Here is a 27,034-nt window from a genome sequence, read left to right on the forward strand (position 1 = left end):
ATTGGCAACATATCTTATCCAGTTGGATTGTGCCATTAATCCCAGTTTAGACCAAAGGATACAGAATAGTGTCTGCAAGGCTACAAGGCCTTTTCCCACCATAAGTTCAGGCCCTTGTAAGATAATGTAACTTCTTGGCATCGTGGCATATCATGTTAGGTGAAGTGAGATCGCTCTGTAGGAGAGAACTGTATGATCTCAATCTCTGGAGGTCAATCTGTGATGATCTTGCCCCAGGAAGTATTGTGGAGTGATTCTCTAGAAGTGGGTGGATCATGGGATCCCACCATCTGTTTGAAACTTCCTCTGGCTGTCAGTTAGGGTATCTTAGTGTCTGTACAAACAAACAATAAGATTGAGGGTAAAATGTGGGTTGCAACTGTCCTCACTCTACTTTGTACCTGTTTGTGAGTGGGTAAAGGCCTCAAACCAGTTATGCATACCCTTGTGTACTGGCTATCTGGACAAGATGTTTTGGAGTTGGACTACAGTGCAGTAGGCCACAATGGGCACAGGGACATAGCCACGGGTGGGCCTGGGCCCACTCAGCAATGCTGCACCTTTTAACATCCCTGGCATGGAGGGGAGCAGGCTGCATCTCCCTCCCTTAAGCATCGCTCTTGAGTGAACAGGTTCCCTGGTAGTGGCAGTGATTCTCACATGCTGGCTGCCACTAGCCGGAAGCCATAGGCGGTCGGTGGCCCAACTGTTTGGGGAGGCTAAAGGGGGTGGGGTTAGGGGTGGGTCTTAAATCCATAATTGTCTGATAACACAGAAAAAAAAGTCACAATTAATACCTTTTATTAAATTTAGATATTAGATATGTATCATATGTCAAAGAATAAAGTGGTTGCTCAAAGCATATACTAACCACAATCGCTCAACTGCAAAACACTATGCACAACTTTGTGCAAAAACATACTCAGAACCTTACTGTACCATAAATATTACACTGGGCAGAACCTAATACACCAATATACCACCCATAGGGAAAATGCAGACCGTCAACAATTTGAAACAAGGGATCATATCATCACAATTCTCATGTAGAGCCACAAAACACCCTAATTCATGTTTAATGTGTGATAAAATGCCATAAATAAGTAAATAGGTATCCCAGAAACTTATGGACAAGGCTATAGGGAAAGGAAGCTCTGCCACTTTATCCCTTGGTGGCCTCCATGTCAGCACTGGGCCTTGTGTCTGAGTTTGGAAAGCCCTGCAGGGGGTTGATCACATGGATGGGAAAGCTTATTATCAGAAGGGAAGCAAGCTTCTAGATCGCGCATTAATACCTGGTCACCTGTTAAGCTTGTGTTGATCTAATCCATGCTTTGGAGGACAGAGGGGAAGGTGAGAGAGATGGAGGAAGAAACAGATCTTACCTTCTTTGTAATCCTCTTCTGGCTCGTTAAAAGATTTATTCAGACAAATATTATTTGTGGCACATTGTACATAGCTGGTTTTAGTTTCATTCTTCCTTCTTCTTGTACCTCTGCCACCGGTCCCGCGCTAATAAGCAATCATAGAAGAGCGCGGGACCCGACTCTACAGCATCGCTAGTGCTTCCTGTGATGGTTCTGCCTCTTCCGATGTAAACATCCTGGACCAGCATAAGAAGCGCTAGCGGCGCTGCAGAGAGCCGGGTCCTGCACTATTCTATCGTTGTTTACGAGCGCGGGTCCGGTAGTAGCAGTGCAACGGGAGGAAGCCAAACTGCTGAAGAACTGAACAGGGGTGCATGGGAGGCGACAGGACGTGGGTCTGACAGGCATCCCCAAGCCTCTTATACGGGGCGCCTATGGCTGGGAGAGAAAGATTAATCTCCCCCCCCCCCCCAAAAAAAAAAGCATGCCTTTTTTTTTTTTTTTACAACCAAACATACTTGAAGAAGAAATAAATGAATACCACAGAACTGGAAATTGCTGGCACATTTAGACTGACTCTGGACTTCTGCATGAAGGTAGCTCTGCCTTCATTATTCAATCTCTCTCTTAAATAGTAGTAATAAACAATATTAAGTGCATTATAATATATCATTGCATTCCACAAAAGGAGCAAGTTCCCACAAACCATCTTTCTCTTTTGATCTAAGCTCCCAGGTTTCAACCTAATTCATGTGGGATATAAATGTCATAAATGAGTAGCTCTGAATGGTGAGCACATGATTCTCATAACATGATGTCTGTTTTAGTGATCCTTTATCAGGAGAACAAAATCTCTGCACGAATACAACACATGCTAGGGTGGCCTTATAAACCAGCCCCTCCAAATGACACACTGATTACGATTTATAAAAAATTACTACTCTACCTATGAAAAGTTATTCCGTTTATTATAGTTCATCTGTGTACATCCATATGTTGCACAAGCTGACATGTTTGTAAATTATAAGTGAGATTAAATAAAAATGCTACCTACCAACAATAAAGAACGACAACGTGGATGCAGCAGCTCATAGGTTTGTTTGCTTTGAGTGTACGGGGTGACAGCTGTGCAGGGGAGGGGAAACAAAAATAAGCCTCTGTGGCTTTCAAATTTTTCATGTCTTACCATTTCCTGTTCTCAGTCTAACCTCCTTGTCCCAACCACGTTACTGACAGCTGATGGCTCTGCAGCATCCTCCCGCCCTCGCAGAAACAGGAAGTCTGTGTCTTAGAGGGTGGGTCGGAGGGACGCTGCAGAGCCATCAGCATGACGTGATTGGGGTTGGGAGGTCCTGTGCTGCTTTGTAAAGGACTTTGTCGCAGCTGCAGGCTCTTGAATTCAGACTGTGAAACTGCAACAGCTGTGGAAGAGGGAGCAGGTCAGGAGGGAGTGTCTCGTGGTCTGCTAAAAACTGGCAGGTGGCTGATTTATTGTTTTGCTGGCCACTGCTGGGTGGGCCTGGGATGAAAGTGGGTGGGTCCAGGCCCACCCGTGGCTACGCCCCTGAGGTTCTCTATTTCAGCTTTCTCAGAAATGCTGCCTGTTCCACATACATAGTAGAAGATGATGACGGCGGCAGAAAAAGACCTGCATGGTCCATCCAATCTGCCCAACAAGATAAACTCATATGTGCTACTTTTTGTGTATCTGCCATTTTTAGGGCACAGACTGTAGAAGTCTGCCCAGCACTAGCCCCGCCTCCCACCACTGGCTCTGCCACCCAATCTCCTCTAAGCTTTTGAGGAAGCCTTCCTTCTGAACAGGATTCATTTATGTTTATCCCACACATTTGTGAATTCTGTTACCGTTTTCATCTCCACCACCTCCCACGGGAGGGCATTCCAAGTATCCACCACTCTCTCCGTGGGAAAAAATACTTCCTGACATTTTTCTTGAGTCTGTCCCCCTTCAACCTCATTTCATGTCCTCTAGTTCTACCGCCTTCTCATCTCTGGAAAAGGTTCGTTTGCGGATTAATACCTTTCAAATATTTGAATGTCTGTATCATATCACCCCTGACCCAAGAGACTTGAAGAGCCCCAGAGCCTCAATGCGTGGATGAAATGATAGTGAAGGGAGGAAGGATTTAGATTTGCTAGGAAGTGAGCAACATTCTGGGGAAGGCAGGTTTGGATTATATTCATTATATTATATTTAACTAATATAAAGGACACAATTGGCAAACTTTTATCTTTAAAGGCTTAATCTCAACTCTGTGGAATTGTTCATTTCGCCAAACGTGGCTTCTTCAGGAGCCTACCCACAAAATCCATAAATTATTGCCATATTTTCAAGCAGAGCTCATCACTTGCCCCCTGCCGGGAATGAGGCCACTGAAGTCTTTCCTCCCTGCAAATATTTGAAGGAGTGGAACGCCGGTACTACCTGAATACTACTGAGCAACAGGACAACCTCATGTTTTGTGCCTACTGATGGACTTTTACTTATGCACTCTACCTCTGCTTTTGGCTATTTGGCCACACCTTATTACTGCACTGGACATTTGTGCCTTATCCAGTTTTACTGTTTACTAACAAGACAAGTTTGCTGTTTACTAATGTACAGACAGAATGCAGGGCTATTAGATATATAGCTTGTAACAGTAGTTTGCAAGGCCTATACAAGACCAGCTTGCACGTAGCAACGCCATCTGAATAGACGACCTTGGAGGGTGCTGACACCCCCCCTGCATTCCTGAGCCGCACCTTATCTCCTGTGCTAGAAAGGAGCATTGTGTGTGTACAGAATAAGCTGCTAAGTTTCGTTTTTCTTGCCAGTATCATTTCAGTGTTAAGACGTGTGTACGTACTGGGACTACAATTTTGTACTGTAAGAACTACAAATGTTTACTGCGCATGACAAGTATGACGTGTAAGGGGCCAAATGCGCAGGCCCAGTAGGGAAGTATAAATGTAAGCGTCAGATGATTTATGACACACAGTGTCCCGAGGCTACTCGGTGCTGTTCACTTGCTAGCAATAAAGTTGCCTTGTTTGGAACCAAAATTTGCCTTTCGTCTCCTGATTTCCCACCTGTTTCATTGGCGACCCAGATGGGACAGAAGTAGAAAGGGGAATCGGATTATATTCTTCCCCTCCCCCACTGCAGTCGGATCGGGTCATCGATTCCCACCCGAGGAGGTGGTGAGTGGCCACCGCTGATTTCAGCGTCCATCTCCCGGAGGAGGGCCGATCAACTCTGCCTGACTGTAGAGGGGGCTGTGTGGTTCCGACAAGGCACCTTTTCTATTTCATGGAGAAGCGCACGACGGCGCGGCCTGCGACCCCGGCGGACAGGCGAGTATACTCTACGTAGTGACCGGCCCAGTAAGGACCGAAGAAGAGGCGTGATCACCCTCTTTTAGCCAGTGACTAATACGGACTATTGGTATCCGACTAGGTCCCGAAACTCACTAGGCTCCGGCGACGAAACCGAGCGGCGAACGAACGGGGGGGTTTCTTGTGGCGTATGAAAGTGTGTGAGTGGGCTTGCAGTTCCAGGCCGGGCGACCGCGTCCTGGTCAGGCCGAGTGTTGACCCTTCTGTGTCTGGTGGAACGAGACCCCTTACTCCTCCACCTCCCCTTTCCCCCTTTGTCCGTCACCTGTCCTTTGGCACTCAGGTTAGGATGGGCAGGGGTGGGTCTTCACCGTTAGATTTAATGACGGAACACTTTAGCGAAGTGTTCGACCTAGATAAATGTAGCAGGGCCGGGATGATACAGAGATGTCAATTTATGTGGCCAGGGCTAGGAATTGCTGGATGGCCCCCGGAAGGGTCATTCGAGTATGAAAAAGTGGCGGCGGTCATGAATATTGTTATAATTGAGGGAAACCCAGGCTGCCCCGAGGACATTCCATACATAGAAGCGTGGTTGGATGTAGTCCGGGATCCGCCGGCTTGGGCCCAACGGAAGGTAGAAAAGGCCGCCCTTATGTTGGTAAAGCAGAGAAAAGGCCGGAAAACCAAACTTAGAACCCTGCCGACCCATGCCTTCGCTCTCCAAAGCTCGGCAACCGTTGCCGTCCCGAAGGCCGCAGGGACCGCCCCCATACGGCCTACCGCCCCTAGCACTGAAGCCACTGAGGCCACGCCCCCTGCTACCAGAGTCAAGGCAGGAACTACGCCCAGTACTACCAACACACTTTCTAGAAAAAAACCCCCAAAGAAAACCGCAGGGAAAGTTCAGGGTTCGGCCGAGAAGAAGCCTCCAAAAGCCCCGATACTTGCTACGGCGGAGGCATACGAAGACGACATTGCGCCGCCGCCCTATGCTCCTATGTATCCTGACCTTACGGGCCTAGCAGAAGGCCCCGCTGACGCCGAGACTTCCGGGTCAGAGTCGGATGCCGGGGAGACGTCCCGCCCAGCCTCACCTGAGTCACCTGGCCTCGCAACCACACGGAAGAGTACACGGGTTGTGAAGAACATTACTCGGTTCCCCCAATCGAGTCCGCAACAGGCCCTTCCGTCCAGCCGAAAAGGGGGAACCTCTCACTTATTCCCAGTCCGACAGTCCACCACCTATACCCCTAACCCGGCAGAGGGGGGGGGCCAGCCCATCGAATCAACAGTCTATAGTCACGTTCCCTTCTCAAGTGCCGATTTGTATAACTGGAAATTCCATGGGCCGTCCTACGACCAGAAACCCGAGCAGCTGATAGAGCTGGTGGAAGGCATTATATACAGCTACAATCCAACTTGGGCCGACCTTAGGCAGTTGAGCGCCCACATCCTGACCTCTGAAGAACGCCGCCTTTTACAACAAAATATGGAGCAAGCCATCCGGGATGCGAATCCGGCCCATGCCAATTTACAGAACCTACTAGAAACGGAGGCGCCCATCGCTGCCCCCACGTGGGATTACCGAACCGCCGAAGGCCAAACCTTTATCCGCCGATACCAGCAGGCGTACCTGGCCGCCTTAAAGAAGGGGAAGCAGAAGGTTACCAACATGGGAAAAATCCACAGTGTGGTCCAACAAAAGGACGAGAGTCCAGGGGACTTCCTTGAACGACTTATGGAAGCATTTAGGAGGCACAGCCCGATAAATCCCGAGGACCCTAAGAACCTCCCAACCGTGGTTATGAGTTTTGTTAGCCAGTCAGCACCGGATATACGAAGAAAGCTACAGAGAACGGAGGGGTTCGAAGGGATGAGCCTAAGCCAACTGAAAGCTATAGCTGATCGCGTATTCGGATATCGCGACCAGGAGGAGAAGGTGGAGGCCCGGAAGGAATCGACCAGACGGATGCGGGAGAAGGCAGATGTGTTGGCTACGGTGCTGGAAGAACGAATGAGGTCTAGACCAAAGGGGAGGGGCAGGAGAACAAGAGGAACGCGGTCCCCCATAGGGCGTAACCAGTGTGCAAATTGCCGACAAGAAGGACACTGGTGGGCTGATTGTCCAGAGGAGATACGGGACAACCCGAGAGAAGAGGAATCATGGGACCGGCAGAGAGAGGAGGAGACCGGCGACCGTACGGGGGCCCCTAGGCGAGGCCGTGGGAGGGGCCGAAGAGAGAGAGGACGGGATGACCGGAGGGAATGGCAGATGGCTGTGGACGCTACCCGAGACGGCACAGCATGAAGAAACCGGGAGGGCAGAGTCCCCACTGACCCTCTGGTGGAAATTCGGGTGGGGACAGAATCTATGAAGGCCTTACTAGACACAGGGGCCCAGCGATCTGTTATCACCACTGCCATAGCCCCAGCCACGAAAGAAACTATACCAATTGTGGGAGCCTCCGGGAAATCCCTTGCGGCCCCCCTCCTCAAAGAGCGCCAAGTCCAGATCGGAGGGACGATGGTGTCCCATCAGTTCATACACATCCCTGGATGCCCGGTCCCCTTGATTGGTCGAGACCTACTCTGTAAGCTCCAGGCCACCTTGAAGTTCAAGACTACGGGTGAAGTGGAAGCTCGCTTTGAAGATCGGCCAGTAACACTTATCTGTCCAGTAAGAGAAGAATGGAGACTACATGTTCCCCCAACTGTGGGACCCGGCGACTGCCGTTACGACCAGAACACCCCTTTCGCCCAGCAGAGGCGGGCCATAATGGATGAAGTGCCTGATGTATGGGCAGAATTGAACCCCGGCGGACTGGCCGTTAACGCTATCCCCATCTGGATTGAGCTCAAACCAAATGCTCAAGTTGTCAACCAAGGACAATACCACATCCCCTATGCAGCCCGGCATAGTATGCATACACATCTACAGAAACTCCTTCAACAGGGAGTCCTTAAACCAATCAGATCCGCATGGAACACCCCATTGTTGCCCGTTAAGAAACCAGGAACATCCGAGTACAGACCCGTCCAGGACCTGAGGAAAGTCAACAACCAGGTAGCCGACATAGTTGCCCTCGTACCAAATCCATACTCCATCCTGGCCCAAGTGCCATCTCAGACCAAGTGGTACAGTGTCATTGATTTGAAGGACGCCTTCTTCTCCATCCCTCTTGCTGTTGACAGCCAAAAGTTGTTTGCCTTCACGTGGGAAGACTTACAGACGGGAACCAAGCAGCAATATACATGGACCCGGCTTCCCCAGGGGTTCAAGAACTCCCCCACCCTCTTTGGTGACCAGCTTGCCCAGGACCTGAAAACGTACCAAGACGAGTACGGGCCGGTCGTCCAATACGTGGATGACCTGTTGGTGGCCCGTGAGACGTACACGGACTGTGCAGAAGCCACCCTTTACCTCTTGAAAACCCTGGAAGCCCAGGGGTACCGGGCCAGTCGCAAAAAGGCCCAGATATGCGAGATCGAAGTTGAATACCTGGGTTTCCGCCTCCGAGAAGGAACCCGAAGGCTCGGTACCCCCCGAACCCAAGCTATCCGCAACCAACCCACTCCTGCAAATAAGAAGGAACTACGGGCACTCCTCGGAGCCGCTGGATATTGCCGCATTTGGATCATCAATTTTGCTATCCTGACCCACAGTTTGTATGCCAAACTGAAGGGGCCTGAACTAGAGGGCCAAGATCTCCGGTGGGAGAAAAGCGAACTGAAAGCCCTTCAGGACCTTAAGGATGCCCTTGCGGCCCCACCAGCGCTCGGACTACCAGATGTGACTAAGCCGTTCCACTTGTTCATCGACGAAAAGAAGGGATTGGCACTTGGAGTCCTCACCCAACTGGTCGGTACCTGGCAACGCCCTGTAGCATACCTCTCCAAGAGCATGGACAACGTGGCACGAGGATGGCCGGGCTGCCTACGAAGCATTGCGGCTGCTTGTCTCCTGATACACGAGGCCAATAAACTCACATTCGGCCAAACACTTTTTGTGACCACACCCCACACCATCCGCGGCCTACTCGAGAGCCACGGACCCAGATGGATGACCAACTCCCGATTGGTCAAATACCAAGCCCTCCTGTGCGAAAATCCGGAGGTGCGGATCCTGGACACGACCAACCTCAATCCTGCCACCCTCCTTCCGGCCCCTGAACCACCACTCCACGACTGTGAAGAGGTAATGGCCACTGTGCACTCGAGCAGACCTGACCTGAAGGATCAACCCTGGCAAGGGGGCATCACCCTTTTTACCGATGGAAGCAGCCAGGTGGTAGAGGGAATTCGAAGAGCTGGCTATGCGGTGGTGTCTGAGGACCATGTGATCGAGGCTATGGCTCTGACACCCGGAACATCAGCCCAGAAGGCGGAGCTGATCGCCCTCACCAGAGCCCTCCTATGGGCTGAAGGAAAAGTTGTCAACATTTACACCGACTCCAAATACGCTTTCCTCACCCTCCAGGTGCACGGAGCCTTGTACAAGGAGAGGGGATATCTAACAGCTGAAGGGAAAGGACTTGCAAATGCCGCTGAGATCTGCCAATTACTCGAGTCGGTATGGAAGCCGAAGAAGGTGGCCGTGATGCACTGCAGGGCCCACACTGGAAGAACGGACCCTATCGCCCGGGGAAATCAGCGGGCAGACGACGCTGCAAAAAGGGCAAGTCAGCTCCCCTACTCCTCTCACCCTTCTGACCCCGTACTCGTCGTCCAGCTCCCTACGGAGACCCCTATTTACACCCCCCAAGAAACGGAATGGGCCCAACAGGAGGGTCTACAGTCACGCAATGGCTGGTGGATACTACAGGATGGGCGCATATGGATACCCGAAGCCTTGGCCTGGACGGTGGCCAAGGAGGCTCACGACCGCACCCACCTGGGAAGGGACGCCCTGGGGCGCTTACTTGAGAAGACCTACTACATCAACAAACTATCCCTGTGGACCAAAAACGCTTCCAGCCGATGCGCGACTTGTGCCCGGAACAACCCTCGAACGGGGCCCGGCCCTATGCCAGGACATGTTCTCCGAGGCACTAGCCCTTTCCACGTGTGCCAGATTGACTTCACACACATGCCCCCGGCGCGCGGCTACAAAGCTATCCTCGTCGCCGTGTGTACCTACACCGGATGGATTGAAGCCCAGCCTACTAGAACGGAAATGGCTAAAGAAGTTACCTCCCTACTGCTTCATCAAATCCTACCCAGATACGGCCTCCCCAAGCAAATAAACTCTGATAACGGTCCCGCCTTCGCTAGCGAAGTAACACAACAGCTCAGTACCAGACTGGGCCTCGACTGGAAGTTGCATTGTGCCTGGAGACCCCAAAGCAGTGGAGTAGTGGAGAGGGCTAACCGATCCCTGAAGAACCAGCTAGCCAAGCTATGCCAAGAAGCAAAAGCCAAATGGCCCGACCTGCTTCCACTGGCCTTGCTGCATCTTAGGTGTACCCCCAAGGCTACCGGCCTTACTCCCTACGAGATGATGTATGCTAGGCCACCACCACTACCCTCCTTTCCCGATTCCTTGCAGATACAGGGTGAGAGTTCCTTAGTGAAACAGATGAGAGCCTTACACCAGGTAGTGCAAGACATCCAGCAGTACACTGAAAGAGTAGCTCCCTTGGTCCTCACCAATCCTACGCACAGGTTCAGGGTGGGAGACGAGGTCTGGGTAAAAGAGTGGGATGAATCTGACTGCCTCAAGCCAAAATGGAAGGGGCCCTCCCTTGTTCTCCTAACGACCTCCACCGCTGTTAAAATTGCAGGAAGCCCAGTGTGGATACATTGGACCCGATTGAAGCCTGCTGCTCCCACTAGCAGCACCCTGAAGCGTTGGACTGCGCACCAACATCCTGACGCTCCATTACGGCTGACTCTAAGAAAGACGTGAACCACCAGATTCATGCCTGCCCAGCAACAGGAACTCAGTTTCTGGACCCACTGCGTTTTTGGCTCTCTCTTTATCGCAGCCTTCATCGTGGGCCTCATTATCTTCTTGCTGCAAAAGCTCGGATACCTCCCACCACATATATAATGCTGACCATTTTCCTTCTCCTGTGTGCAGTTCCGAGCTATCATCCTGCCACCCTGAGCCTGAATTGCACTGAATGTTTGCGCCTCGTGCGCCACCATATAGAGGGAGGATATCACCTAGTCACTACCCTCATTCACCAGACGCAGCCCCCGGAAGGCGATTGCCAGTTTCTCCCGACTTGTGCCCTCATCACTCCGAATGGCCTCCAACAGTTCCACAGATGCCTCCAAGGAAATCTCACTATCTGCCACAGCCCTACCAAACCAAGATACTACAATGTCACCCTCAGCGTAGGACTCCCTGCGTATGTGGCCGGACCTCCGGGAGTCGAGGGAGATGGCATTCTATATTACATTAATTCTACTCGTATCCTTGTCGGTGGCATCCAAACTGTAGCAACCCTCACCTTCGACGTCTGTGCCGCCATGGACAAGCACCCTTGGTCTCGCAAGTGTGGTAGCCAGAGTTGGCGAGAGGCATACGTTAAGGACCACAAGTATGTCTGCCCCTTCAGTCCAGACATGAGATGCTGCTCCCCGTGGGTGTGGCTCCCATGCGCCGGCGACACTCGAGCCTCGGGCTGGGACCGAGTATGTGCTTATACGGGAGGAGGATATGCCGGATGCGCCGGCCTGGGCGAATTTCGTCGAGGTTCTGGTAACTATGTGTCCCTAGACTGGCCCATCCGAGGACACGACAGGCCCTGGAGAGGAACGTGGGGCCTCGGCATTGACGGCGGAGGAATGGATCCGTTGACATATATTACCATATATCAGAGTCTCGAAACGAAGCCTCCTACGCACTACCAGACTACTGTTGTCGGCTACCAAGACGTATTTGATGAAATTGCTCGTGCTGAGCAGACCGAAACTAAATTCCCCATTTCCCCAGAAGCCCGAAATATGTTCCTCAATTTGGCTGAAAACATCGCCCTCTCCCTCGGAATTGCCAACTGTTTCGTCTGTGGAGGTACCGACATGGGTGAACAATGGCCCTGGGAAGCGAGAGAGATCCGACAACACACATGGGATGCACTTAACACCACTAACATTACCTTTCCCCAACGGCCGAAGCCGTACGAATGGGCCCTGAGAACAAATATCATAGGTACCCTCTGCGCTAGTCGAGCGCCATCGAAGCGTTACTCTGTACCAGTGGGAGACTCTGCTTGTACGGGGGTTCTTCAGTATAATGGCAGCCGGACGACCTGGTGGCAAACGGACAACCTGCCCGCCCCGGAGCCTATCTGGACAGAACCCACCTTGAACACGACATGGACATACGGAGGGAACGCCTCCCTCAAGTGGGTAGCCCCGGCGGGCTACTACTATATCTGCGGACGCAGGGCCTATGAACAACTCCCGACCCGCTGGTACGGTACCTGCCTCTTGGGCACGGTCCGACCTAGTTTTTTCCTTCTGCCCATACAAGTCGGCGAAACTTTGGGAATCCCCCTATACGTGGAAAAGGGGCCTGATAACCCTACCCGACGAAAACGGTCTTTCCCAATCATCAAGCCCAAAGTACAGATTGGAGACTGGAAGGACAACGAGTGGCCGCCTGAACGTATCATTCACTACTATGGACCGGCCACATGGGCTGAAGATGGTACATACGGGTACCGCACCCCTATCTACATGCTGAATCGCATTATTCGCCTACAGGCCGTACTCGAAATCCTTACTAACGATTCTGCCCTGGCCCTCAATATCCTAGCTCGACAGAACACTAAGCTCATTACCGCCGTCTACCAAAATCGCTTGGCTCTTGACTACCTCTTAGCCCAGGAGGGCGGGGTGTGTGGCAAGTTTAACCTCAGTAATTGCTGCTTACAGATTGATGACCAGAGCCATGTCATCAGGGAGATAACTGACCGGATGGTCAAACTAGCCCACGTCCCCGTCCAGACCTGGAACAGTGCGTGGGATTGGACTTCCTCCCTCACCAGCTGGCTCCCAACCTCCGGGAGCCTGCAAGGCCTCCTCGTCATGGGTGGCCTGTTTTTGCTGTCCTGCCTAATAATACCTTTGTCTCTCCCCTTAGTTTTCAGGTGTCTCCGCTCCACCATGGAAAATATCGCTGACCGCCGTGCTGCTGCCCAACTTATGGCTCTCCAGATGTACTCCCCCATTCCCCAGTCTGATGAAGCTGACGATGAAGCACCTTGTGGCTGATATGCACTTTGAACCCCCTGAGTCACTCAATGGGCCATCACCCTTGTGCCAGCAAAAGACCGGCTACAAAGGGGGGGGGATTCCACTAGGGGCCCTCCGTCTCAACCCCGGCGAAGCAACCAACGGCTGCGCAAGGGCTTAGGGCTCGCTTGTTGCCTCCCTCGCTAACTATCCTTGTCCTTTCTTTCCTTTTTAGGGTTCATGGAGGTGATACTCTCCACCAGAATGGATGTTCAAGTATCAAAAGGGGGGAATGAAGGAGTGGAACGCCGGTACTACCTGAATACTACTGAGCAACAGGACAACCTCATGTTTTGTGCCTACTGATGGACTTTTACTTATGCACTCTACCTCTGCTTTTGGCTATTTGGCCACACCTTATTACTGCACTGGACATTTGTGCCTTATCCAGTTTTACTGTTTACTAACAAGACAAGTTTGCTGTTTACTAATGTACAGACAGAATGCAGGGCTATTAGATATATAGCTTGTAACAGTAGTTTGCAAGGCCTATACAAGACCAGCTTGCACGTAGCAACGCCATCTGAATAGGCGACCTTGGAGGGTGCTGACACCCCCCCTGCATTCCTGAGCCGCACCTTATCTCCTGTGCTAGAAAGGAGCATTGTGTGTGTATAGAATAAGCTGCTAAGTTTCGTTTTTCTTGCCAGTATCATTTCAGTGTTATGACGTGTGTACGTACTGGGACTACAATTTTGTACTGTAAGAACTACAAATGTTTACTGCGCATGACAAGTATGACGTGTAAGGGGCCAAATGCGCAGGCCCAGTAGGGAAGTATAAATGTAAGCGTCAGATGATTTATGACACACAGTGTCCCGAGGCTACTCGGTGCTGTTCACTTGCTAGCAATAAAGTTGCCTTGTTTGGAACCAAAATTTGCCTTTCGTCTCCTGATTTCCCACCTGTTTCATATTGATGGCTAGTTATATTCCTAATGGGGGTATGAGGCCACTGAGATCTTTTGTCCTTAAAATATTGATGTGTCTTTCGATTTAATAATACAATGAAGTTTGCAGGTTTTGGGGTGAATAGTTTGTGGTATACACATTGTTTCCTAAGTCCTAGTTTCCATGGGGTGATATTTGCTATACTAATATAGAGCAGCAGGGTTGCAGCTAGCCATATGCAGCAGGTGTGGCTGCACAGGGCACAAGGGAAGCTGGGGCATGAAAATTGCACCCTTTCCATTGACTTCCTTTGCTAGCATGTAAAAAGTGGGTAGGGTGGGAGCATGCTGGGAGCATTTGGGGGGGGGGGGGGGCGTGTCGCACAAGGTGCATTTCAAGCTTCTTATGCTCTTGCAGAGTAGATATCCCAGGTAGCTGTGGTGAAGGCTTATAGTGTTAGGTTACCAGCACTGATTTGTGTGAGCTGGGAGAAGAGGAACTACAGGGCCTTTGAAAAAGAGAAACACTTTGGTTGTTTTGGAAGCAGCCACACCTCTAAATAGCAGTCTTTAAACATCTCAGAACAGGTGTCATTCAGACGTATGGCGGCTCACTATGTCTAGATGGCATGAAGGTGGAGAGAGGAAGTGGTCTGGGTGGGATGACAATACACATAATGGAAAATCCAGATGTCAGAACTTAGACCCATTCCAAGACTTGCTTCAGAAGCAGCTCTAAATCCTGAGATTTCAGGCCCCCGAAATCCAGTATTCCCCCACATTTTGGACACCCTGCCATTGCATTAACAGCATCCATCCCCACAAGAGCAGACCCCCCCCCCCCCCCGTCATGACTACTTCCCTTCCTGGCACTAACAGCCCCCCTCCCTATAAGAGCAGATCTCCTTCCTTGGAGGCACCCACATGGGGGCACATGCCTGACACATGCCAGCCTCCTCCTTGCCTCCCCAGGGCTTGATGTCCCACAAATTGGTCTAGGACCAGAAGCCCACTTACCTCCCATCCCCCTGACACAGTCCTTGGACTTACCAGGGGTTCTTGGTGTCTAGTGGGGCAGGAGCAATGCCCACTTGCTCCCCACCTTTGAGCCTCCGGAATCCCAAATGGCCGCCGAGAGCTCTAGCAGTAATACTGAACTATTAACAGTTTGTGGACTTTTCCTCTAGGAATTTGTCCAAACCTTTCTTTAAACACAGCTACATTAATTGATTTTACCTGCAAGGGTATGCAAGCAAAATAATTTTAATTATTTAATTTCTCTCATATTTTTTTTTCATTTCTGTTTCCCTCATTTCATTTCAGTGCAACTGAAGTAAAACAAAGAAATTCCTGCTACTCCCCCTAACTTTTACAGAAGCCCTCCCACCTGGGGATGCTTCTCCTCCACTCATGTTGCTTGATGGAATTGGGGGCAGGAGGAACTCCAGTGGTGCATGCAGAAATGCCAAGGGTGAAGCATCCCAAAGAGTGAGATGTGCCTGCCGAAGAGTGAGACTAAAGGCCAAAGAGAGACTTTTCAGACCTTACATTCAGGGTATCTAGAATGATTTAAGTGTAGCATTGTTTTACAAATGAATCAAGGTAGCAGTAAATGATATTAACTTTTCTTTGGAGTCTCTGAAAGAATGCAAAGTGGGGAGCAATTTGGGTAAATTTTGAGCTGAAAAAAGTTATTTACATCAGTTTCAGAACACATGTACTTTTAGTAAGGAGAAATGGGACAGAGCAAGGGGAAGCAGTAGGCAGGAAGGTGTGCTCAGATTTCTTCTTACTGTTTGGATCACTTACAGGCTTATTTTCGAAAGAGAAGGAAGCCCATCTTTCGACACAAATCGGGAATTGGGCATCCTTCTCTCAGGGTCACCCAAATCGGCATAATTGAAAGCCGATTTTGGGCATCCCCAACTGCTTTCCGTCGCAGGGACAACCAAAGTTCCGGGGAGCGTGTCAGAAGCGTAGCGAAGGCGGGTCTTGGGTGTGCCTAACATATGTGTGTCCTTGACCCATAATCGAAAAAAAAGGCGTCCCTGATGAGCACTTGGAAGACTTTACTTGGTCCTTTTTTTCTTATGACCAAGCCACGAAAAGGTGCCCGAACTGACCAGATGACCACCGGAGGGAATCGGGGATGACCTCCCCTTACTCTCCCAGTGGTCATTAACCCCCTCACACCCTCAAAAAAAAATTTTTAAATATTTTTTGCCAGCCTCAAATATCATACCCAGTTCCATGACAGCAGTATGCAGGTCCCTGGAACAGTTTTAGTGGGTGCAGTGCACTTCAGGCAGGCGTACCCAGGCCCATCCCCCCCGCTACCTGTTACACTTGTGGTAGTAAATGTGAGCCCTCTAAAACCCACCACAAACCCACTGTACTCACATCTAGGTGCCTCCCTTCACCTGTAAGGGCTATGGTAGTGGTGTACAGTAGTGAGTTTTGGGGGGCTCAGCACACAAGGTAAGGAAGCTATGTACCTGGGAGCTTTTTCTGAAGTCCACTGCAGTGCCCCCTAGGGTGCCCGGTTGGTGGCCTGGCATGTCAGGGGGAACCGTGCACTACGAATGCTGGCTCCTCCCATGACCAAAGGGCTTGCATTTGGTCGTTTCTGAGATGGGCGTCCTTAGTTTCCTTTATAGCTGAAAATCAGAAATGACCAAATCTAAGGACGACCATCTCTATGGACGACCTACATGTCAAGATTTGGGTGCCCCCAACCATATCATCAAAACAAAAGAAGGACGCCCATCTTGTTTTGATAATATGGGTTTCCCCGCCCCTTCGCCGGCACGTCCTGTGAGGACGTCCTCAGGAAAACTTTGGTGCCCCTTTCGATTATGCCCCTCTTAGTTTACTACTCCTAAGGCTCGCCTCTCATGAAAGAAAGGATCAGTGCAATGGTGCTGAAGCTCTGATGAGTGAGAGATAGGGTTCAAAGAGTGTAAGAGTGAGAGCTCCCAAATGAACAAGTGGTGTTCCTTGGTCGGCTGCCACCTGGGGCAGATTGCAACTGCATCCCCCCCACCGGGTGCATCACAACACCCCACCAGGTGCAACGACACTCCTCCTGGTGCAGCGTCCCCCCCCCCCACCCATCACCTCCAAGCCCCCACCCTCTGGGTGCATTCTTCTTACCTGCTGGGAGCAGCTGTGCGGCTGTCGGCTCCGCTGGTTCCCTGCTCCCTTTGCCCCGGAACAGGAAGTAACAGCAGAGCCTACAACCACGTGGCTGCTCCCTGCACCCCTCCTGCAGCGTGCACCTGGGGCAGACCGCTCCCACCACCCCCACCCTCCTACACCACTGTGTGACACACTCCTAATGTGTGAGGTTTGTCATCTCTGAGCATGGCACTGGTTAATCTCAGGCCAGTACCATTTTGGAGCAAAGCACCAGCGGTGTGAAAGCAACTGGGGGTCACTCCTGCTTTGTTTATATCATTAGGTAAACAGAGTATGAGAACTAAAAGGTAGAGGGATGGGAGGCCACCCAAGAGTCTTTTGTAAAAGTTGAGGAGATGGTTAATGTATTTGGGCCTAATATTCAGCTGGCGGCGATCCAGTGTTATACTTGGAAATTCAATGCTGGGCCATGTCTGAGCTCTGGCATTGAATTTCTGGGTATATGGGGGTGGCGAAAATAAAGCTGGTTAAGTGTGGATTCACACTTAACAGGTTATGGTGAATCACAAAAAGATAGGACTGACTTTTGTGTGGTCTTATTTATGTGACTACCTGGTCCAGTTAAGTTCTGAATATTGGCATGTAACCGACCAAGTGCTGACTCCGCCCCCAGAATGCCCCCAAATAGCCAGATTCGACTTGGGCACTAACTGGACATTTTCAGTGGCACTATCCGGTTATCCCCAGACAGGTGATTTAAATGGCATGGGGCCTCTCTGATCATTTTTTTGTTTTGCATCCACACTAGATTCTCAGGTCATGACAGGGGGGACTTGAGGATTCTAACAGGGGTATTTTTGTAACCATGTATTACAAATACACATGCACAATTCTGCCACATAACATGTTTTGTCTTACATCTGATCCACACAAAATCTTTTAGACGTATCAAGGATGAGGGTTATGAAAGTGTGTGTGTTTTTCTTTTTTTTTTGTGGATTCCATTTCATGAATATATGCACAATTACACCACTTAATAGCTAGTTTCACTACCAGTCCACACAAATGTTTCAGGAAATATCTGGTGATTGAAAGGGATCATGACTAGATTGTTTGTTTTTTCCCGTCAACGCATATTTTTGTTCTGAAAATGTGTCCACAGTTATGCCACATATTTGGTTTTGCAAGAGATCCACACTAAATTTTCAGGAGATGACAGAAAAGTCAAACATAGATGTTTTTCCTTAGGTCCACGTAGGCATGCGCATTCCAGTTCTGTGTAAAAATTTCAGTTCTACATAAAGTGCTACTTGTTCCCTTTTCTACCTAACCTGTGCTTTCTGAAGAGATTATATCCTGGCTGTATTAAGGGGTCCTTTTACTAAGGTGCACTGAAAAATGGCCTGCGGGTTTGGGGTGTGCGCAGAATCATTTTTCAGCGCACCTGTAAAAAAAGACCTTTTTTAAAATTTTTGCTGAAAGTGGACGTGCATCAAAATGAAAATTGCTGCCCATTTTGGGTAAGAGACCTTACCGCCAGCCATTGACCTAGCGGTAAAGTCTCATGTTATAACCGGGCGGTAATGACTTATGAGGGTCAAATGCCACTTGGCGCACATCCAATACACGTGGCAGAAAATAAAAATTATTTTTCGGACTCACATATTGGACGCGCGCCAAAAACATTACCACAAGAGCCATGCACTAACTCCATTTTGGAGCACATTGGGTGTGCGTAGACGCTTACGTGGCATAGTAAGAGGGCCCCTAAGCTTTGTAGGCTCACTATACTGCATCTCTACTCCAGGTCCTATTGAAAAACATCTGGTCCCCTTCACTAAGGGTGCCATATCCCCCTCTCTAAGTACTAGCATGGACTCTGTGCCTCATTTAGATCAGGGGAAAGGCTGTCCCTTTAACCACCTGTATCTTCCCTTGGAGGTTTGTCCCAAGAAGGTATTTCCTCTGGTGGGATAAATTCAGCACTGGAACAGTCTGGGCCACAGCCTTCTACATCTGATATCCTTTTGAAACCAGTTGAATTTCCGTGCATGTGCCATGTGGGAATTGCTAATGCGGTTTAATAAAAGAGGGCCCTTTGTTTGACGTACGGAAAGTGGTTAAAAGGACTGAGCTTATTCTAAAAGGTCCTGTACAACACCTCTTTCTTTTCTCAGCAAGTTGTCTCGAAGTTGGACGATTTGGACTCTAAGATTTTTGCAATTAGATAATTCCCGTAAAAAGACAATCTCAAAATGCAGTTCTGTCTCTATTATTAGAAACTCCAAGTCTGAGATGTCATTACCCAGTCTACCAGCACTTGTCATTCCTTCCCTGTGCTTCTATAAAATAAACCAGAGAATGTAGGACACTATAATTCACTACCTGAACCGCCAGCTTCAATAAAACCAAAAACTGTAACTACATCTAAAGCACTTGCTTTAGGACACTAAAACCAGTTTAAAAGATTGTAGATGTCCAGTTTTACACTTCACTGGAAACAAATCTTCAACATTCACAGCCAGCAAACATGAAGCATACCAAAACATATCCACATAAACTCTCCCAAATAGATTTTTTTATATTCACAGAATCCATGAGGATAGCATGGATGAATGTCACAAAGAGTCTGAACTCACCTTTAGGTTTTTGCTAGGACTGAGGCCACGACACATACGGGTAAAAATGCAATTTAATAATAAAAAAAAAAGTGAATGAACTTAAAATAATCCAGAGATATGTCTTTTTCTTCTTCTACATAACTCAATGCACAGTCCTGGGAAGACGGTAAGAAGCTGAGAGGGAGAGACAGAAGTGGGCTGTGTGTGCTTGGAAGGGTTTGTATTTCACAGGGCAGTTAGAAAACTTCCAGCCCCCTCCTCTCCAGGGACCACAAACCACACTGCGACTTTTTAAAAATAATGTATTCCCTTCTCTCCTTTTTTTTTTTCTTTTGCTTCTTTTTCTTCCTTGTGTTTGCACAGTTAAGTAAACTAAGAGCTAACATTTTTCTGCCAATTTCATATGAATGAACTGTCCAGTTGCAAAAACAGCTTGTCAGTCTAACGTGCAGAAATGTGGGGAAGAGAGAGGAAGGCTTCAGAGCATGAATACATTAAGGCCTAGATGCACAAAACCTAATGAGCCCACAACTTGCGTTTTAAACTGGTTCCAGCCAGTTTAAAACGCAAGTAGTGCACCCCGGGCATGCACTAAGGGCATTTTCCCTGCCACGGTAGCAGGCAACGAAAACGGAATGCAAATGATTGAAAAGCTATTGTAATGAGCTGCACTATCGTTGCAGCCCATTATAATGAGATGCACTACCGTTTTTCCGATTCCCTTACCGTAGGAACCCTAACGAGATGTCTGACCTCTTGTTAGGGCTCCTGTGAGGGAATCAGAAAGGAAAAGGGCCCCCAAAAAAGGTAAAAAAGAAAAAAAAAGCAGGGAGCGCATGTGAGGGGCATCTTTTAAGGACATACTCTCCCTGCGCTTCTGAGAGAGGTCTTTTTTTTCGCATTTTTTTTTTTTGCTCTGCCAGCGCTCGTGGTTTTTTCCCCCCTTCTATTTAGTCTTTGCCGTGCCACTTACCCCTCCACAGCGAAATTTTTCTATTTTTCTGGTTGCTGGAGAATCGGGACGTCCCTTTAGATTAGGCTCCTCTTCCTGGTCTCTTCAGCCAATCAGAGCGCGTTTCGCTGACAACAGCCAGCTAAGCCCGCTTTGATTGGCTGAAGAGACCAGGAAGAGGAGCCTAATCTAAAGGGACGTCCCGATTCTCCGACTCAGGTACCGAAGGACTAGAGAATGCAAGTGAGCTACAACGAGTAGCTCATTTGCATTCCCTATCGTTGATGCATTCCCGTTCCCTACCGATTCACTATGGAATCGGTAGGGAACGGGAATTACCAATGTCTTTAATGCATCTGGGCCTAAATCAGAGCAGGATTAAGGGATAGGTAAACCAGACATGTGTCGAGGCCCTCTCAAATGTGCTAATTCAATGGCAAAAATCTGCCTTTGGTGCCCTAGTAACAAATAGAAACAAAACAAACAAACAATTAAAAAAAGATTATACCTTTTTATTGAACTAACAATACATTTTTGACCACATTTTAAAAATGAGAAGCTTCTTCCTTAGGTCAGGACAATATCAGTATATGTAAGTGAATCATAAAAGCATTCCAATGGCAGTCTCAAAGGGAAAAGTCAGCTGCTGCCAGGAAAAAGGTGAGTGTGAAGGGAAGGAACAAGAATCACTGCTGACCACAGAAGTCTATCCTCCTGCCTGCAAAAGGAATCCTGAGCTGCACTTTTTATCTGCTGCTTCTTTCTGTGCTGGTTTTCCTTTCCAGTCAGGGATTACCACAGGTTAATCCTGTTCTGCATTAAATGACTTGGTAGGATTAAGTGATTTGGTAGAACAATTCTAGAGAGATAAAATAAACATAAAATTCTTGCCCTGTAGACTCATGCAAAACCTCATCCTGCATTATTAGATTAAGAACTGGTTAAAAGATAGAAAACAGAGAGTAGGGTTAAATAGTCAATATTCTTAAAACAGAAAGGTAAATAGTGGGGTTTCCCAGGGGTCTGTGCTGGGATCACAGCTTTTTAACAATCTATGGTACTAAGCCATCTAGACTACTGCAAAGGAATCTATGCGGGATGCAAAGAACAAATCATAAAGAAACTCCAAACTGCTCAAAACACAGCAGCCAGACTTATATTTGGAAAAACGAAAATTGAAAGCGCCAAACCCCTACGAGAAAACTGCACTGGCTCCCAATCAAAGAACATATCATGTTAAAAATCTGCACCCTGGTTCACAAAATCATCTACGGAGAAGCCCCAGGATATATGACAGACCTCATAGACCAACCAACCAGAAGCACATCAAGAGCAACACGAACATACCTAAATCTCCATCACCCAAGCTGCAAAGGACTCAAATACAAATCAACCTATGCATCCAGCTTCTCCTATATAAGCACAAAACTATGGAACGCAACACCAAAAGCCGTGAAAACAACATATGGCCACGTGAACTTCCGGAAATTACTAAAAACTAACGATCCAACTTAAATGCCTTAACCCAGCAACACAACAAAACCAAAGCTCATACTGGACATAACTTAACTCTTCCTTCTTATGATTCCCTAAGGTATCTGTCACACATGAACTTTACTTTACCACAACCTCATTTTGTATTTGTTAAAATCGGTATTAGCGATCGCCTCTACGGTACTATGTAAGCCACATTGAGCCTGCAAATAGGTGGGAAAATGTGGGATACAAATATAACTAATAATAATAATAATTTATAAATTATTTGGAAATGGGGATAACAAGTGATCAAATTTGCTGAGTGCACAACGTTATTCAAAGTTGTTAGATCACAAGAGAATTGTGAAAAATTGTAAGAGGACCTTACAAGACTGGGAGACTGGAAATCAAAATGGCAGATGACATTTAATGTGAGCAAGTGCAAAGTGATGCATGTAGGGAAAAGGAACACAAATTATAGCTACATGACGCAAGGTTCCACATTCACCGCCCAGGAAAAGAATCTAGGTGTTATTATTGATGATACTATTAAAATCATAGGCATTGCTATGGCACATACACTTTTGTGAAGAGGGACGTGGTCCCTCTTTACAAAAGTGGTGATAGGGAAGAAGCTGGAAACTATAGGCCGGTAAGCCTCACTTCGGTTATTGGAAAAGTAATGGAAGCGATGCTGAAGGAAAGGATAGTGAATTTTCTGGAAGCCAATAAGTTACAAGATCCGAGACAACATGGTTTTACCAAAGGTAAATCGTGCCAAATGAATCTCATTGAATTCTTTGACTGGGTGACCAAAGAATTGAATCATGGATGTGCTATAGACGTAATCTGCTTAGATTTCAGCAAAGCTTTTGACCTGGTTCCCCACAGGAGGCTCTTGAATAAACTTGACAGGCTGAAGATAGGACCCGATGTGGTGAACCGGATTAGGAACTGGTTGATGGACAGACGCCAGAGGGTGGTGGTTAATGAAATTCGCTCGGATGAGGGAAAGGTGAGTAGTGGAGTGCCTCAGGGATCGGTGCTGGGGCCGATTCTGTTCAATATATTTGTGAGTGACATTGCCGAAGCGTTAGAAGGTAAAGTTTGCCTTTTTGCGGATGATACTAAGATTTGTAACAGAGTGGACACTCCGGAGGGAGTGGAAAACATGAAAAAGGATCTGCAGAAGCTAGAAGAATAGTCTAAGGTTTGGCAATTAAAATTCAATGCGAAGAAATGCAAAGTGATGCACTTAGGGAGTAGAAATCCATGGGAGACGTATGTGTTAGGTGGTGAGAGTCTGATATGTACAGACGGGGACAAGGATCTTGGGGTGATAGTATCTGAGGATCTGAAGGCGACGAAACAGTGTAACAAGGCGGTGACCATAGCTAGAAGGTTGCTAGGCTGTATAGAGAGAGGTATGACCAGCAGAAGAAAGGAGGTGTTGATGCCCCTTTATAAGTCATTGGTGAGGCTTCACCTGGAGTATTGTGTTCAGTTTTGGAGGCCATATCTTGCTAAAGATGTAAAAAGAATTGAGGCGGTGCAAAGAAAAGCTACAAGAATGGTATGGGATTTGTGTTACAAGACGTATGAGAGACTTGCTGACCTGAACATGTATACCCTGGAGGAAAGGAGAAACAGGGGTGATATAATACAGACATTCAAATATTTGAGAGGTATTAATCCGCAAACAAATCTTTTCCATAGATGGGAAGGCAGTAGAACTAGAGGACATGAAATGAGATTGAAGGGGGGCAGACTCAAGAAAAATGTCAGGAAGTATTTTTTCACGGAGAGAGTAGTGGATACTTGGAATGCCCTCCCGTGGGAGGTGGTGGAGATGAAAACGGTAACAGAATTAAAAAATGTGTGGGATAAACATAAAGGAATCCTGTTCAGAAGGAAGGGATCCTCAAAAGCTTAGAGGAGATTGGGTGGCAGAGCCAGTGGTGGGAGGCGGGGCTAGTGGTTGAGAGGTAGGGCTAGTGCTGGGCAAACTTCTATGGTCTGTGCCCTGAAAATGACAGATACAAATCAAGGTCAGGTATACACATAAAGTAGCACATATGAGTTTATCTTGTTGGGCAGATTGGATGGACCGTGCAGGTCTTTCTCTGCCATCATCTACTATGTTACTATCCTGCTTATTTTTGAAGGAGAAGGGCGGCCATCTTCTGACACAAATCGGGAGATGGCCAGCCTTCTCCTAATGCCGGCCAAATCGGTATAATCGAAAGCCGATTTTGGCCGGCCTCAACTGCTTTCCATCGCAGAGCCGGCCAAAGTTCAAGGGGGCGTGTCAGCAGTGTACCGAAGGCGGGATGGGGGCGTGGTTAAGAGATGGCCAGCCTCAGCCGATAATGGAAAAAGAAGGCCGGCCCTGACAAGCATTTGGCCGACTTTACTTGGTCCCTTTTTGTTCACGACCAAGCCTTGACAAGGTGCCTGAACTGAGCAGATGACCACCGGAGGGGATCACCTCCTCTTACTCCCCCAGTGGTCACCAACCCCCTCCCACCCAAAAAAAAAATGAAAACACATTTTTTTGCCAGCCTCTATGCCAGCCTCAAATGTCATACCCAGTTCCATCACAGCACTATGCAGGTCCCTGGAACAGGTTTTAGTGGGTACTGCAGTGCACTTCAGGCAGGCGGACCAAGGCCCATCCCCCCCTACCTGTTACACTTGTGGTGGTAAATGGGAGCCCTCTGAAACCCACTGTATCCACATGTAGGTGCCCCCCGTTACCCTTTAAGGGCTATGGTAGTGTTGTACAGTTGTGGGTAGTGGGTTTGGGAGGCTCAGCACCCAAGGTAATGGAGCTATGCACCTGGGATCAATTTGTGAAGTCCACTGTAGTGCCCCCTAGGGTGCCCAGTTGGCTTCCTGGCATGTGAGGGGGACCAGTGCACTACAAATGCTGGCTCCTCCCATGACCAAATGGCTTGGATTTGGCTGGGTTTTGTTGGAATGTAATTGTATTTTTACATGCATTGCCTGTCACCTATTATTTCTCTGTGATTACTCTGTGACCTCTGATGTGAATTACTTAGAGAGGTCACACAGCTATGCAACTTCCTGTGGGGGTTTAGACACAGCAGATACAGCACATGGAGCACATGGAGCTCATGATCTCTCCTAACCTGAGAGGATCTATGGTGGTGTGAGCATCCATTACCATCTAAGCACATGGAAGGAGCTGATAATACAAATGTATAATAATATGTATATATAAGTCTGTCTGATTATAATCTAACTGCAAACTGTGAGTAAACAGATGTTTTGTTACTTCAACTTTAAAGTGACTCAGCAGTGAATTATTCAGGGGTGAATGAGAGAGAGATGAAGAAAGAAATTAACATTTCTAAAGCTGAAGCTGTGTGTACTAAAATCTGCTAATTATTTACTACAAATAATCCAACAAAAGGGTTATGGGCCCAGGGCTCAGGAATTGAAAAAGAAGAGAAATATTACCAGGCAGAAAAAAAGGCCACATTTTTCTCTTAAGTTTTAAAGGAAAGATTCAGTCTGTCTCTCTCTCCCCCCACACAGCAGACAGAAGGCTAAGAAAATGGCTGAGGGAAGAAATTCACCATTTTTCTATTCTCTCAAGGTGCCAAAATTAACTGAGTTTAATTATCGGCAGTGGGAACTAAGATTCATATGTCTCCTTCGAGCAAAAGGATTAAATATATGCTTAGACCAAGACAGAACAGCTGAAAATATGGCTGAATGGGACAATGCAAACTATTATGTGAAGTGCATGCTTTTGGAAGCTCTCTCAGAGAAACAAGCCATATTAGTGGAGGGAAAAGATACACCAAAGGACATTTTATATAAACTGAGAACTATGTATGCAACTACATATGCAAAGCAGCAACCAATTTGGTTGGCAGAGTTGAATGAAACCAAATTAAGGGATAAAAGTAAATGTAATGATCACATTATGCATCTTATATCTTCATTTCAAAAGCTAGAACTTTCTGGAATTCCCATGTGTGATGCATTGAAAAGAGCATTTCTTTTTACCTCACTATCAAAGAAGTTTGATGTTTTTAGGTCTGTAAATGAGGCCATTGAAGGGCAATCTTTTGAACAGACAACATCAAAACTAAGGCAGGAATGCATAATAGATGATTCTGAGGAGATGTGTTCTCAAAGCAAGTCAGAGAGAAATGAAACAAATTTCTTGGCAAAGAACAGAGGAAGGCGGAGCTATGGGAAAACTCCACCCAAGGGCAAGCTGATTTGCTACTCATGTGGAAAGGAGGGACATGTATCTAAATGGTGTAAGGAAACACAAAACACTCCCTCTAGCTCACCTAAGCCAATGGAACTAAAGAATTTTCAAACCAGGAAATGTATGAAGGACAAAGATAAACACAAGGGCTTTCTAATGGCAGAAAAATCTTTGACTATGGTAAATAATAATTCAAATGAAAGTACTTGGATTTTGGATTCAGGGAGCACATGCCATTTAACCAATTGTAAGGATTTCTTTCAGGAAATGTGTCCAGAGGAAGGTATTCTTAAAACTGCAAACGCAGGGACTGCTAAGATCCAAGCAAAAGGTATTGGATTCTTAAAATGCAAAGTGTCTAATGAAGTTAAAGAAATTCCTGTAAGTGATGTCTTGTATATTCCCCAAGCAGTTTGTAATATGCTTAGTGTATCTACATTAGATAAGAAGGGATTTGCGATTCATTTTGAAAACAGTAAGTGCACAATCTCTAAAAATGATGAAGTGTATGCTGAAGCTTTTATGCATAATGATGTTTATAAACTGAGCATTTCAGGTGAAGCCTCACATATGGCGCAAGTAAGGAAGAATGATGGTAAATGTAGTCTGGAAATCTGGCATCGCCGCCTGGGACATCGTGATTCTAAGGTGATCCAGGATCTTTACAGTAAGCAACTGGCCACCGGCATTCAGATAAGTGCAGATGCTGGTAAAATGGAGAAATGCATAGACTGTGTTACTCAAAAAGGTGTGAGA

At 47.7% G+C, this 27,034-nt stretch overlaps 1 protein-coding gene across 1 annotated transcript in view; it reads right to left on the reverse strand.

Moving 5' to 3' along the window:
• The window catches only part of CHADL (chondroadherin like), a 72,109-nt gene extending 52,339 nt beyond the window's left edge, over nt 1-19,770 (reverse strand). The window contains exon 1 of the mRNA XM_030189981.1: nt 19,620-19,770. The gene's annotated coding sequence lies outside the window, so the exon portion shown is untranslated. The remainder of the gene's footprint in view (nt 1-19,619) is intronic.
• Between the last annotated feature and the right edge of the window lie 7,264 nt (nt 19,771-27,034).

Source organism: Microcaecilia unicolor, chromosome 1 (genome assembly GCF_901765095.1).
Source record: "Microcaecilia unicolor chromosome 1, aMicUni1.1, whole genome shotgun sequence".
Taxonomy (NCBI): Eukaryota; Metazoa; Chordata; class Amphibia; order Gymnophiona; family Siphonopidae; genus Microcaecilia; species Microcaecilia unicolor.